Below are 14,612 nucleotides of genomic sequence, written 5' to 3'. Positions count from 1 at the left end.
TTATTTAAAAGCTTATCGAGTTCACGAATGCCCTGTAGAGAAGGAATCCTTACCTGGTGTGGCCTGCGTATGGATTCAGACCCACAGTAGTTTGGTTGACTCTGAACTCCCCTCAGAAATGGCCCAGCAAGCCAGCTCAATTCTATCAAATGGTGACAGAAAAGGAATGAAACAAGATGGAATATCCAGCATCAAACTAGTCGGTGGAAATAGCAATGAGAAACCCATCCAGTCTAAATAAGCCTTGCTCAGAATGCAGTCCTGGTAAAATTCAGACAAAAGATATCCAGCCCTCTCCATTTCTCAGTTCCAGACTTCATTCCTCCTGATGTCATCCATTCAGTGTTTTGTATTGCCCCAATATCATCTACTTTATGATCCAGAACTTATGTGGACTAATATACTGTCAGTTTTTTCTAATATACTTTGGATCTGCTTCATTATTGTTACTAACATAACAAATCCTTTTTTCTCTGCAAATTAATTTTCAGGTGACAGACAATTTTCACATCAATCCATTCAAATATAGAAGCTTGTTCCAGTGGTTCAGAGAGATGTTATGAGATGGTGAAACTTTAAAATTCTCATCCTTTCAGATTACTCCATGAGTCTTGTCGCTGCTGCCTCCCTTTCTGTAACCTACTTCCTCCCCTTCAACCTGCCCTATCTCTCTAACCTCCGCCTCCAGGCCCGACACTCCTCCCTATCTCTGTAACCTCTTCCAGCCCCTAGACACCTCCTATCTCCATACCTTTCGCCAGCGCCCTCACCCCTCCCTATCTCTGTGATCTCCTCCAGCCCCTACACCCCCCCCATCTCTGTGACCTCCTCTAGCCCCTCGACCCGTTCTATCTCTGTATCTTCTGCCAGCACTTACACCCCTCCCCATCTTTGTAACCTCCTCTAGTTCCTGTAATCCTCCCTATCTCTGTAACCTTCTCCAGCTCCTACAACCCTCCCTATCTCTGTAGCCTCCTCTAGCCCTAATCCCAATATACCTACCTTTCTCCTTAACCTCTTCCCTCCCCTACAATCTCCCCTATTTCTGTAACCTCCCCTGGACCCTACTACCATCTCTGTAACCTCAGCCACACCTCCATAACATTTCATATTTCTGTAACCTCCTGTAACTCCAAGAGTTATACATTCCTCCAATTCCTTGATCCTTACCTGATTTTAATCACTCCTGCATTGGTAGCGATGCCTTCAGCTGCGTGGGCCTGTTAAGGTCTGGCACTCCCTCCCGAAACCTCTCCATCTCTTGCACTCTCTTTCTGTCTTAAAAAAACCTTCCTCCTTTGACCCTGTTGTTGGTCACCCATTGTAGAATTTTGTGTAGCTTAGTGTTAAAATATTTATGCTCACGTACGTTCCTGTGAAGCCATTGTTGAATCTTTTAACTATGTTAGCATTGTACAAATGCAAACTGTTTTGCGGTTGTTCAAGCTCAGGAGCTATCGCCGTGTAAAATATTTACTATTGCTGAAATTTGAAACAGGTTCAGTGTTTGCCCCAGCTGCCAATAGTGGTCAGTCTCTATTTAAAATATTAAAGTTGCACGTGTGGAGAATATGAAATCTGTAATCTTGGCTTGGGTTTTATTAGATGTGAATTTCCCCCAAAAAAATGAGCATCCCTGTGATGCCTTAGAAGTGTCAAGGCCATTCCAAATTTGAATTCTTCTACCGCTGCTTCACTTTCCACATCCTGGGTCTCTTTTCTCCTGAAAGAAAAAGGAAGATGACCTGATGGAGGTCTTTAAAAGTGCAAAAAGTCTTGTTAGGGTAGACACAGTTTGATGGAGGTGACGTTTCTGCTTAGAATGACAGAACAGTAACAGTCCAGGAGCAAGTTATTCAATTCTTTACAAGAGTTCTGCATCTCCACTGCTGTATGAGTCACAGAGTAATGCAGCATGGAAATAGACCCTTCAGTCCACTCGTCCACGCCAACCACATATCCTAAATGGATCTAATCCCATTTTCCCCATAGCCCTGCAAAACCTTCCCATTCATCTACCTATCCAAATGCCTTTCAAATGTAATTGTACCCTTCCTGTGGAAGTTCGTGCCATACACATACCACCCTCTGCATGAAAAAGTTGACCCTCAGGTCCCCTTGGATTGTCTCTCATCTCACCTTAAGTCTATACCCTCTAGTTTTGGACTCCCCTACCTTGGGGAAAAGACCCTATCTATTCAGCCTGCCCATGCCCCTCAAGATTTTATAAACCTCTGTAAAGTCACCCCTAGCCTCCAACACTCCAGGGAAAACAGTATCAATCTATTCAGCCTCTCCCTTTAGCTTAAACCCTCTAATTACGCCAACACTCCTATAAATCTTTTCTGGATCCTTTCAAGTTTAACATCATCTTTCCTACAGCTGGGAAACCAGAACTGAATGCAGTACTCTAAAAGCCCGAAATCTTTAAGAAAAAGATCCAATTGTCTTTTGATTGAATTTGCCTCCACCTCACAACCTACCCACTTGCTGCAGGAGGAAGAGAGATAATGGGAACTGCAGATGCTGGAGAATCCAAGATAATAAAATGTGAGGCTGCATGAACACAGCAGGCCCAGCAGCATCTCAGGATCTAGGCCCGAAACGTCAGCTTTTGTGCTCCTGAGATGCTGCTTGGCCTGCTGTGTTCATCCAGCCTCACATTTTAGTATCTTCACTGCAGAAGGAAGTGGTCCACAAATTGCCATTCCTTCAGCTGCCAGTTCACCTTAAACTAGTAACCCAAAATTTCTGTCTCAGGCCTGCTGTAGCGCTTCAGCAAAACTCAATGCAAGCTGGAAGAGCAATACCTTGCCTTCCGCTCATTAACAGTAAAGTCACCATTGTCCTACCAGATCATAGGGTTGCTGTTGTGTTAGAGCGAGAGAGGGAGAGAGAGAGAGAGAACTAGTAGTGATTTGAGGGTCACCACAGCTCAGGGGAGGGGGAGATGAGAAGCCTTTAGGCCTCAATAATTTTAAAGCATGCCTACCTCCTTCCATGTCAATGACCCATCCCTGTATCCACAGTCCTGTCATTGATATGGCTTTCCTTCAGCACAGCCAACTCATTTTCACCCATGCATAACCCCTTTTCACCTATCTAGCTTCATTCCTGGATTACTATCAACAGTTCCTGTGTCAAATGAACATTTGTCTCTCTCGACTCTGTCTCTACCTATTTGTTCACTCCTTACTTAACCCCTTACCCCCTCTCATCAGCTTAAATACCACCTTAAGAATTAGCTTTATTGTCATGTCCTCAAATCATGAACACAGTGAGAAGTTTACAAGTCGCCACTTAAGTACACTGAACGTAGGTACAGATTCTTCAATATAAGTTTTTAAGGAAAAGAATTAGAGAAATGAGGAAATGGAAAGTCCAGTGTTACTTAAATTGAAAAGTACAGAACTAAAAAGTTCAACCCAGTCCACACTGGTATTGAGCCTCAACTCCAGACCATGGAAGGCTCCCTAGCTACCATCAGTTCTGAAGAAGGGTCAGATGCTGCCAGACTTCCTATGTTTCTCCAGCAATCTCTGTTTTTGTGTGCTTCAGGTCTCCAGCATGCACAGTTCTTTGTTTTTCTTAAGACAGTGTCTGGTTCTCAAACTGTTCTGACACTGGGACCGTTTTCTCTTTGCCTACTTTCTCCCCCGTGACTTTAAACAGCTCAGTCTCTCCATGTGATTGAAATCCCCCATCTCTGGGGCTTTAAACTGTTTTCGCATCCACTCAGACTAAAACATTCAGATGGAAACAGCAGCAAATGTTCAGATGTTTACTTGCTGCTGCACGTATAGACCCTGAGGAAGTACTCACCTGTGTGGCACTTACCTGGGCATCTCAATCTTCCATTGATGGCATTAGGTTGCTTTGTGGTTGTCTCTGATATTAATTCTACTATGAGAGACCTGGGTTGGATGCCTGAAATTTGCCCAGAATACTCATACTGCAAATTAATATCCTGGCACTTGCAATCCACTAGATTCTGAGCAGGATCAAGCAAATAAATACTGTCACTACAAGGTCAGGACAGAGGTGGGAATTTGGAAGTGATTACTTCATCTCGTGACTCCCCAAAGTCTGACCAAGGGGTGTGATGGAATGCTCCCCACCTCACAAGCATCCACGACAAAGCAGCCTGCTTGACAGGCATGCCATCCAACAGCTTCAAATTCACTGCCTCCCTCACCGATGCCTCGTAATAGAGTGTAACATCTACACTGCAGCAACTCACTGCCGTTGCTTTGATAGCAGCTTTTGAATCTGTAACCTCTACCGTGTAGAGGGACGAGGGCAGCAGATGCATGGGACCACCACCCCTTTGCAAGTTCCTCTCCCAAGCCACCCACTGTCCTGACTCGCTGTTCCTTCAGTGTCACTGGGTCAAATTCCTGGAATTCCCCCTGTCATGCAGTAGTGGGTTAACACACAGCACATGAACTACAGTGGTTTAAGAAGGCAGCTCACCCCACCTTCTCAAGGGGACAAATAGATGCTGGCCAGCCAGCGATGCCCACACCCCACAAATGAATAAATTTTAAAAAAATAGATTCTGGCTACCAGTAAAGAGTTATGAATGAACAGCTGTAACTGTACCAGCTACAACTCTTAAACGTCTTATAAACTCCTCACAGATAAAGGGGAAAAAGCATGGGTCTTACACACATAGGAAAAGCTGGGAAAGCCGGTCAGTGATTCCTGTCACAGGATCTGCTGAAATGGTTCTTGTGCAGATCAAATCTTGGACTCCCTTCTCGAAATGTCTTCACCCGTATGCAGCAGACATAGGGTGGCTAATTCAGACTTACAGAAAGCTCTGCACCTTACTAAAAGTCACAACTTACAGCAAAAGCTAAAGGAAGAATTTTGTTCACTGTCTGAAGCTGTTCAGCTTCTCAAGAATCAATTACATAATTATTGGCTTTATCATTAATGTAGCAGGTTCCTGGCTGCTAAAACATAGATAGATTGTTAACTTCACCAACCAGCAAGGGATGCTGGGTACATTGGCCAAGTAAAACTCTCAGTTCACCAAACCCACAGACCTGACAGTGCAAACCAGCCTGGTGCTAATGACATTAGTATAAAGAGAAAGGCAATAGTTATCGTGGACAAACATACCTCCAACAACTTACCAACTAAACGTGGGTAAACTAGTCGTGGAAGCAGTCATTAGTGACATTTAAGTGACTGCTGGACATACACATGGACAGCAGTGGATTGAGAGGAATGTAGGTTAGGTTCTTTTATTTTTGGATTCGGATTATTCCACGGCACAACATCGTGGGCCGAAGGGCCTGTACTGTGCTGTATTTTTCTATGTTCTATGTTCTAAACAAAGGAAGGCCCAAACAGAAAGGTACCAGTCCTGCTACACAAAGAAACTATTGACGATTTTTTCAAACGAGTAAGTGTGTCTCCTTGATTGGCCAGAACTATCGAAAGATTAAGAAAACTATCTAAAAGGTATAGAAACTCGGTTCACCTGCAGTCCTCCCTCTTGGACCTTCTGAGGAGGGCAGCATGACAAGTAGCAGAGACCAGCTGACCATCCAGAGAGAGAGGACAAAAGTGACTTTGTAGACTCAATGACAAAGCCAGAGAGGGAGAGAGAGAGAGAGTGACTGTATAAATCTACAAGAGACTCAGAAAGTATTCTAACCATAAGGGGCCAAATAGGATTAGAGATAGTATGTTTCATATTAAAGGTTATTGTAACTTTGTTTGTAACAAAGTTGGGACTGTTTTGCCTTGGTCCTGGTTCATGTTCGACTGCTTCGGTATTATGGGATGCCTGGACAAATTCATTCATGACATTCTGATTGGAGGCCACTAAATTGTTTTAAGGAGAGACTAGACAACATTGCTAATTGGTTAGTACAAACCACATTTCAACCACAGCTGGAGCCAGCAGCTGTGTAAACAATGTTTACAATGAGGATCAGTTACTTAGAACATAGAACAATACAGTGCAGAACAGACCCTTTGGCCCTCGATGTTGCGCCGACCTGAGAACTAATTTAAGCCCGTCCCCTACACTATCCCATCACTTTGTTGGAACATTCATGGAATACAGAGTGTGCGGAATATTTCAAACAATGTCCACTTCTTTATCCATCAAACTTTCTTGTTTTAAAAAGTTCTTTTCTCATTTCAGTCCACAATCAAAAGTAAAAGGCTGTCTTTAATGCACCATCTGTCTCAGAGAAAAGGTTAGAAGCTATTAGTAAAGAAATTAAGCATGCAACTTGCAACAGTTCAAGATAATCTGCACAATCAACATTTGTGAAAAGGAAATCATACTGAGCAAACCTGGAAGTTCTTCAAGAAGATAAAAAAATGTGAGGCTGGATGAACACAGCAGGCCAAGCAGCATCTCAGGAGCACAAAAGCTGACGTTTCGGGCCTAGACCCTTCATCAGAGAGGGGGATGGGGGGAGGGAACTGGAATAAATAGGGAGAGAGGGGGAGGCGGACCGAAGATGGAGAGTAAAGAAGATAGGTGGAGAGGGTGTAGGTGGGGAGGTAGGGAGGGGATAGGTCAGTCCAGGGAAGACGGACAGGTCAAGGAGGTGGGATGAGGTTAGTAGGTAGCTGGGGGTGCGGCTTGGGGTGGGAGGAAGGGATGGGTGAGAGGAAGAACAGGTTAGGGAGGCAGAGACAGGTTGGACTGGTTTTGGGATGAAGTGGGTGGGGGGGAAGAGCTGGGCTGGTTGTGTGGTGCAGTGCGGGGAGGGGATGAACTGGGCTGGTTTAGGGATGCGGTGGGGGAAGGGGAGATTTTGAAACTGGTGAAGTCCACATTGATACCATATGGCTGCAGGGTTCCCAGGCGGAATATGAGTTGCTGTTCCTGCAACCTTCGGGTGGCGTCATTGTGGCAGTGCAGGAGGCCCATGATGGACATGTCATCAAGAGAATGGGAGGGGGAGTGGAAATGGTTTGCGACTGGGAGGTGCAGTTGTTTGTTGCGAACCGAGCGGAGGTGTTCTGCAAAGCGGTCCCCAAGCCTCCGCTTGGTTTCCCCAATGTAGAGGAAGCCGCACCGGGTACAGTGGATGCAGTATACCACATTGGCAGATGTGCAGGTGAACCTCTGCTTAATGTGGAATGTCATCTTGGGGCCTGGGATGGGGGTGAGGGAGGAGGTGTGGGGACAAGTGTAGCATTTCCTGCGGTTGCAGGGGAAGGTGCCGGGTGTGGTGGGGTTGGAGGGCAGTGTGGAGCGAACAAGGGAGTCACGGAGAGAGTGGTCTCTCCGGAAAGCAGACAGGGGAGGGGATGGAAAAATGTCTTGGGTGGTGGGGTCGGATTGTAAATGGCGGAAGTGTCGGAGGATAATGCGTTGTATCCGGAGGTTGGTAGGGTGGTGTGTGAGAACGAGTTCTTCAAGAAGGTAATGTGTGCTTAGGATGGAGGGAAATCAGTGGATGTACTTCACTTAGATTACTGAAAGCTGTTTGATAAGTTGCCACATCGAAGGTTATTGTCCAAACTAAAAGCTCATGGTCTGGGAGGTAGAATATTAGTGTAGATAGAAGATTGACTTGCTAACAGAAAACAGACAGTTGGTCTAAATGGGTCTTTTTCAGATTGGCAAGATAGCGTGCCACAGGGATAATAGAACTGCAGATGCTGGAGAATCTGAGATAACAAGGTGTAGAGCTGGATGAACACAGCAGGCCAAGCAGCATCAGAGGAGCAGGAAAGCTGACGTTTTGGACCTTCATCAGAACCAGAGTCCCTAAGACAGAGCGAAACATGCAAGGTTACGACTGCACAGGAGGTGCACAAAAGCAAGGTCAACATTAGAGAGGTCCATTCAACAATCTAATAACAGCAGGGAAAAAGCTGTTCTTGAACATGTTGGTCCGTGAAACTTCTGAGTGTTCTGCTTGCAGGAAGAGGTTGGAAGAGAGTATTACCGGGGTGGGAGATGTCTTTGAAGATGTTGGCAGCCTTTCTGCAGCAACAGATGGAGACCATGGATGGGAGGTTGGATTCTGTGATGGTCTGGCCTGTACACACAACTGCCTGTAGTTTCTTACGGTCTTGGGCACAGCAGTTGTTGTACCAAGCTGATGGGCACTCAGTATACTTTCTGTGGTGCTTTTGTAGAAGTTGGTGAGGATCCTCATGGACATGCTGAATTTCCCAAAGTTCCTGAGAAGAGGAGGTGTTGCTCTGCCTTTGCATGGAGGACAAAGGCAGACGGTACGTGGGAACCAAGCCTCTCACCATCCTGACTTGGGAATACATCACTGTGCCTCAGTGTCAAAAATCCTGGAATTTCCTCCCCAATGGCATTGAGGGTCTACCCACTGTGCACAGACAACAAAAGGAGACAGGCAATAAGAGCTGGCTACTTCCCACATTCCGCAAATACATTTCAAAAATGCTTGCTCCAAGTTCCAACAAATAACGTCCTAGTCCCCTGCTTCACGGTCCCAACTAAAACCCGCTCTGCGCATGCGGTTGCCCGACACGCCGGCCGGTGAGGAATGGCAATACGCATGCGGTTACCCGACACACCGCCGGCTGCGAACGGCTCTGCGCATGCGGATACCCGACACGCCGCCGGCTGGGAACGGCTCTGCACATGCGGATACCCGACACGCCGCCGGCTGGGAACGGCTCTGCGCATGCCATTAAACGTTGAGGCCGCGTGCCTGCGATGACAGTTTAGAAGGGGAGGCACGAGCCCAAAAAGGGCGGGTCCCAAAAACATCACATCCTCCTCCCCAGCCAATCAAAACCCGAGAGGCAGGGGGGAGGGTGAGGGGAGGGGGAAAAGGGGCGGGGGTTGGTGATGGGGTTTAGTGGAGAGGGAGAGGGGTTTTAGGGGGAGAGGGGTTTGGGGGGGAAGGGATGGGGTTTAGGGGAGAGGGAGAGGGGTTTTAGGGGGAGAGGGGGAGAGGAGGGGAAGGGATGGGGTTTACGGGAGGGGGATGGGGTATAGTGGAGAGAGAGAGGGGAGAGGGGGTTTAGGGGGAAGGGGAGGGGAGGGGAGGGGATTTGGGGGGGGGAGGGGGGAGGAGGGGATTTGGGGGGGGGGAGGGGGGGAGGAGGGGATTTGGGGGGGGGAGGGGGGAGGAGGGGATTTGGGGGGGGGAGGGGGGAGGAGGGGATTTGGGGGGGGGGAGGGGATTTGGGGGAGGGGGGGAGTTTGGGGGGAGGGGGGGAGTTTGGGGGGAAGGGGGGGGAGGAGGGGGTTATGGGGGGAAGGGGGGGAGGAGGGGGTTATGGGGGGAAGGGGGGGAGGAGGGGGTTATGGGGGGAAGGGGGGAGGAGGGGGTTTGGGGGGAGGAGGGGGTTTGGGGGTTTGGGGGGAGGAGGGGGTTTGGGGGTTTGGGGGGAGGAGGGGGTTTGGGGGGAAGGGGGGAGGAGATTTGGGGGGAAGGGGGGAGGAGGGGGTTTGGGGGGGAAGGGGGGAGGAGGGGGTTTGGGGGGAAGGGGGGAGGAGGGGGTTTGGGGGGAAGGGGGGAGGAGGGGGTTTGGGGGGAGGAGGGGGTTTGGGGGGGAGGAGGGGGGAAGGGGGGAGGAGGGGGTTTGGGGGAAGGGGGGAGGAGGGGGGAAGGGGGGAGGAGGGGGTTTGGGGGGAAGGGGGGAGGAGATTTGGGGAAGAGGGGAGGAGGGGGTTTGGGGGGAAGGGGGGAGGAGGGGGTTTGGGGGGAAGGGGGGAGGAGGGGGTTTGGGGGGAAGGGGGGAGGAGATTTGGGGGGAAGAGGGAGGAGGGGGTTTGGGGGAAGGGGGAGGAGATTTGGGGGGAAGAGGGGACGAGGAGATTTGGGGGGAGGAGGGGGTTTGGGGTAAGGGGGGAGGAGGGGGTTTGGGGGTTTGGGGGGAGGAGGAGGGGGGTTTGGGGGTTTGGGGGGAGGAGGGGGGTTTGGGGGGAAGGGGGGAGGAGATTTGGGGGGAAGGGGGGAGGAGGGGGTTTGGGGGGAAGGGGGGAGGTGGGGGTTGGGGGGAAGGGGGGAGGAGGGGGGTTGGGGGGAAGGGGGGGAGGAGGGGGTTTGGGGGGAGGAGGGGGGAAGGGGGGAGGAGGGGGGTTTGGGGGGAAGGGGGGGGGAGGGGGGGAAGGGGGGAGGAGGGGGTTTGGGGGAAGGGGGGAGGAGATTTGGGGGAAGAGGGGAGGAGGGGGTTTGGGGGGGAAGGGGGGAGGAGGGGGTTTGGGGGGAGGGGGGAGGAGGGGGGTTTGGGGGGAAGGGGGGGAGGAGATTTGGGGGGGAAGAGGGGAGGAGGGGGTTTGGGGGAAGGGGGAGGAGATTTGGGGGGAAGAGGGGACGAGGAGATTTGGGGGGAGGAGGGGGTTTGGGGTAAGGGGGGAGGAGGGGGTTTGGGGGGTAAGGGGGAGGAGGGGGTTTGGGGGGAAGGGGGGAGGAGGGGAGGAGGGGGTTTGGGGGGAGGAGGGGGAGGAGGGGGTTTGGGGGGAAGGGGGGGGTTTGGGGGGGAAGGGGGGAGGAGGTTTGGGGGGAAGGGGGGGTTTGGGGGGAAGGGGGGAGGATTTTGGGGGGGAAGGGGGGGGAGGGGGGTTTAGGGGGGGAGGAGGGGGGAAGGGGGGAGGAGGGGGTTTGGGGGGAGGGGAGGAGGGGGGTTTGGGGGGAGGAGGGGGAGGAGGGGGTTTGGGGGGAAGGGGGGGGTTTGGGGGGGAAGGGGGGAGGAGGTTTGGGGGGGAAGGGGGGGTTTGGGGGGAAGGGGGGAGGAGTTTTGGGGGGAAGGGGGGAGGAGGGGGTTTAGGGGGGGAGGAGGGGGGGAAGGGGGGAGGAGGGGGTTTGGGGGGAAGGGGGGAGGAGATTTGGGGGGAGGAGGGGGTTTGGGGGAAGGGGGAGGAGATTTGGGGGGAAGAGGGGACGAGGAGATTTGGGGGGAGGAGGGGGTTTGGGGTAAGGGGGGAGGAGGGGGTTTGGGGGGAAGGGGGGAGGAGGGGGAAGGGGGGAGGAGGGGGGAAGGGGGGAGGAGGGGGTTTGGGGGGTTTGGGGGGAAGGGGGGAGGAGGTTTGGGGGGAAGGGGGAGGAGGGGGGAAGGGGGGGTTTGGGGGGGAAGGGGGGGAGGAGTTTTGGGGGGAAGGGGGGAGGAGGGGGTTTAGGGGGGAGGAGAGGGTTTAGGGGGAAGGGGGGAGGAGATTTGGGGGGAAGGGGGGGAGGAGGGGGTTTAGGGGGGGAGGAGAGGGTTTAGGGGGAAGGGGGGAGGAGATTTGGGGGGAAGGGGGGAGGAGATTTGGGGGGAAGAGGGGAGGAGGAGATTTGAGGGGAGGAGGGGGTTTGGGGGGAGGAGGGGGTTTGGGGGGAAGGGGGGAGGAGGGGGTTTGGGGGGAAGAGGGGAGGAGGAGATTTGGGGGGAGGAGGGGGTTTGGGGGGAAGGGGGAGGAGGGGGTTTAGGGGGGAGGAGGGGGTTAAGGGGGGAGGGGGGAGGAGGGGGGTTAAGGGGGGAGGAGGGGTTAGGGGGGAGGAGGGGGGTTAAGGGGGGAGGGGGGAGGAGGGGGTTTAGGGGGGAGGAGGGAGTGTAGGGGGGAGGGGGAGGGGGATGGGGTTTAGGGGGAGGGGGATTGGGGATGGGGTTTAGGGGGATGGGGTTGAGGGGGATGGGGTTTAGGGGGAGGGGGAATGGGGTTTGGGGGAGGGGGATGGGGTTTAGGGGAAAGGGAGAGGGGGTTAGGGGGAGGGGATGGGGTTTAGGGGAAAGGGAGAGGGGTTTGGGGGAGGGGGATGGGGTTGAGGGGGAGGGGGATGGGGTTGAGGGGGAGGGGATTGGGTTTAGGGGAGGGGGATGGGGTTGAGGGGGAGGGGGATTGGGTTAGGGGAGGGGGAGGGGGGTGGGGTTTAGGGGGAGGGGGATGGGGTTGAGGGGGATTGGGTTTAGGGGAGGGGGAGGGGGGTGGGGTTTAGGGGGAGGGGGATGGGGTTTAGGGGGAGGGGGGATGGGGTTGAGGGGGAGGGGGATGGGGTTTAGGGGAGGGGGAATGGGGTTTAGGGGAGGGGGAATGGGGTTTAGGGGGTGGGGGATGGGGTTTAGGGGGAAAGGGAGAGGGGGTTTAGGGGGAGGGGGATGGGGTTTAGGGGGAGGGGGAATGGGGGTTTAGGGGGAGGGGGATGGGGTTTAGGGGGAGGGGGAATGGGGTTTAGGGGGAGGGGGATGGGGTTTAGGGGGAGGGGGATGGGGTTTAGGGGTGGGGGAGGGGGATGGGGTTTAGGGGTAGGGGGAAGGGGTTTAGGGGGAGGGGGAATGGGGTTTAGGGGGAGGGGGTTTAGGGGAAAGGGAGAGGGGGTTTAGGGGGAGGGGGAATGGGGTTTAGGGGGAGGGGGATGGGGTTTAGGGGGAGGGGGAATGGGGTTTAGGGGGAGGGGGATGGTGTTTAGGGGGAGAGGGATGGGGTTTAGGGGTGGGGGAGGGGGGATGGGGTTTAGGGGTGGGGGAGGGGGATGGGGTTTAGGGGGAGGGGGAATGGGGTTAGGGGGAGGGGGAGGGGGTTTAGGGGAAAGGGAGAGGGGGTTTAGGGGGAGGGGGGATGGGGTTTAGGGGGAGGGGGAATGGGGTTTCGGGGGATGGGGGTTTAGGGGAAAGGGAGAGGGGGTTTAGGGGGAGGGGGGTGGGGTTTAGGGTGAGGGGGATGGGGTTTAGGGGGAGGGGGATGTGGTTTAGGGGTGGGGGAGGGGGATGGGGTTTAGGGGGGAATGGGGTTTAGGGGGAGGGGGATGGGGTTTAGGGGAAAGGGAGAGGGGGTTTAGGGGGAGGGGGGATGGGGTTTAGGGGAAAGGGAGAGGGGGTTGAGGGGGATGGGGTTTAGGGGGAGGGGGATGTGGTTTAGGGGTGGGGGAGGGGGATGGGGTTTAGGGGGAGGGGGATGGGGTTTAGGGGGAAGGGGGGATGGGGTTTAGGGGAAGGGGAGAGGGGGTTGAGGGGAGGGGGATGGGGTTTAGGGGAGGGAGAGGGAGTTTTGGGGAAAGGGAGAGGGGTTTAGGGGAAATGGAGGAGGGGGTTTAGGGGAAAGTGAGAGGGGGTTTAGGGGAAAGTGAGAGAGGGTTTAGGGGGAAGGGGGGAGGAGGGGGAAGGGGGGAGGAGGGGGGTTTAGGGGGAAGGGGGGAGGGAGGGGGGTTTAGGGGAAAGGGAGAGGGGGGTTTAGGGGAAAAGGAGAGGGGGTTTAGGGGGAGGGGATGGGGTAAGGGGGAGGGGGGGTGGAGGGGGTTTAGGGGAAAGGGAGAGGGGGTTTAGGGGGAGGGGGAATGGTGTTTAGGGGGAGGGGGATGGTGTTTAGGGGGAGGGGGGATGGGGTTTAGGGGAGGGGGATGGGGGTTAGGGGAGGGGGATGGGGTTTAGGGGAAAGGGAGAGGGGGTTTAGGGGGAGGGGGATGGGGTTTAGGGGAAAGGGAGAGGGGTTTAGGGGGAGGGGGATGGGGTTTAGGGGGAGGGGGATGGGGTTTAGGGGGAGGGGGAATGGGGTTTCGGGGGATGGGGTTTAGGGGAAAGGGAGAGGGGGTTTAGGGGGAGGGGGATGGGGGTTTAGGGGGAGGGGGATGTGGTTTAGGGGTGGGGGAGGGGGATGGGGTTTAGGGGGAATGGGGTTTAGGGGGAGGGGGTTTAGGGGGAGGGGGATGGGGTTTAGGGGAAAGGGGGAGGGGGTTTAGGGGAAAGGGAGAGGGGGTTTAGGGGGAGGGGGATGGTGGTTTAGGGGGAGGGGGTTTAGGGGGAGGGGGATGGGGTTTAGGGGAAAGGGAGAGGGGGTTGAGGGGGAGGGGGTTTAGGGGGAAAGGGAGAGGGGGTTGAGGGGGATGGGGTTTCGGGGAGGAGGATGTGATTTAGGGGTGGGGGAGGTGGATGGGGGTTTAGGGGGAGGGGGATGGGGTTTAGGGGGAAGGGGGGATGGGGTTAGGGGAAGGGGAGAGGGGGTTGAGGGGAGGGGGATGGGGTTTAGGGGAGGGAGAGGGTGTTTGGGGAAAGGGAGAGGGGTTTAGGGGAAGGGAGGGAGGGGGTTTAGGGGAAAGTGAGAGGGGGTTTAGGGGAAAGGTGAGAGGGGTTGTAGGGGAAGGGGGGAGGGGAGGGGGTTTGGGGGAAGGGGGCGAGTAGGGGGAAGGGGGGGGGAGGAGGGGGTTTAGGGGAAAGGGAGAGGGGGTTTAGGGGGAAAAGGAGAGGGGGTTTAGGGGGAGGGGGATGGGGTGAGGGGGGTGGAGGGGGTTTAGGGGAAAGGGAGAGGGGGTTTAGGGGGAGGGGGATGGGGTTAAGGGGGATGGGGTTTAGGGGGAAGGGGGGATGGGGTTTAGGGGAAGGGGGGAGGACGGGGTTTAGGGGGAAAGGGAGAGGGAGTTTTGGGGGGGAAGGGGAGGGAGAGGGGGTTTAGGGGGCAGGGAGGAGGGGGGTTAGGGGGAGGGGGAGGATGGGTTTAGGGGGAAGGGAGAGGGGGGTTAGGGGGAGGGGGATGGGGTTTAGGGGGGAGGGGGATGGGGTTTAGGGGAAAGGGAGAGGGGGTTTAGGGGGGAGGGGGATGGGGTTGAGGGGGAGGGAGAGGGGTTTTGGGGAAGGGAGAGGGGGTTAGGGGAAAGGGAGGAGGGGGTTTAGGGGGAGGGGGATGGGGTTTAGGGGAAAGGGAGAGGGGGTTTAGGGGGAGGGGGGGG

At 54.6% G+C, this 14,612-nt stretch overlaps 2 pseudogenes; both read right to left on the bottom strand.

Moving 5' to 3' along the window:
- The window catches only part of LOC132207380 (basic proline-rich protein-like), a 63,469-nt pseudogene extending 52,674 nt beyond the window's left edge, over positions 1 to 10,795 (bottom strand).
- A 723-nt stretch (positions 10,796 to 11,518) lies between these two features.
- On the bottom strand, positions 11,519 to 11,977 carry LOC132207381 (uncharacterized; annotated as a pseudogene).
- Positions 11,978 to 14,612: the final 2,635 nt, after the last annotated feature.

The sequence above is a fragment of the Stegostoma tigrinum genome, chromosome 46, assembly GCF_030684315.1.
Source record: "Stegostoma tigrinum isolate sSteTig4 chromosome 46, sSteTig4.hap1, whole genome shotgun sequence".
NCBI lineage: Eukaryota > Metazoa > Chordata > Chondrichthyes > Orectolobiformes > Stegostomatidae > Stegostoma > Stegostoma tigrinum.
This window is presented reverse-complemented; position numbering and strand designations above follow the sequence as displayed.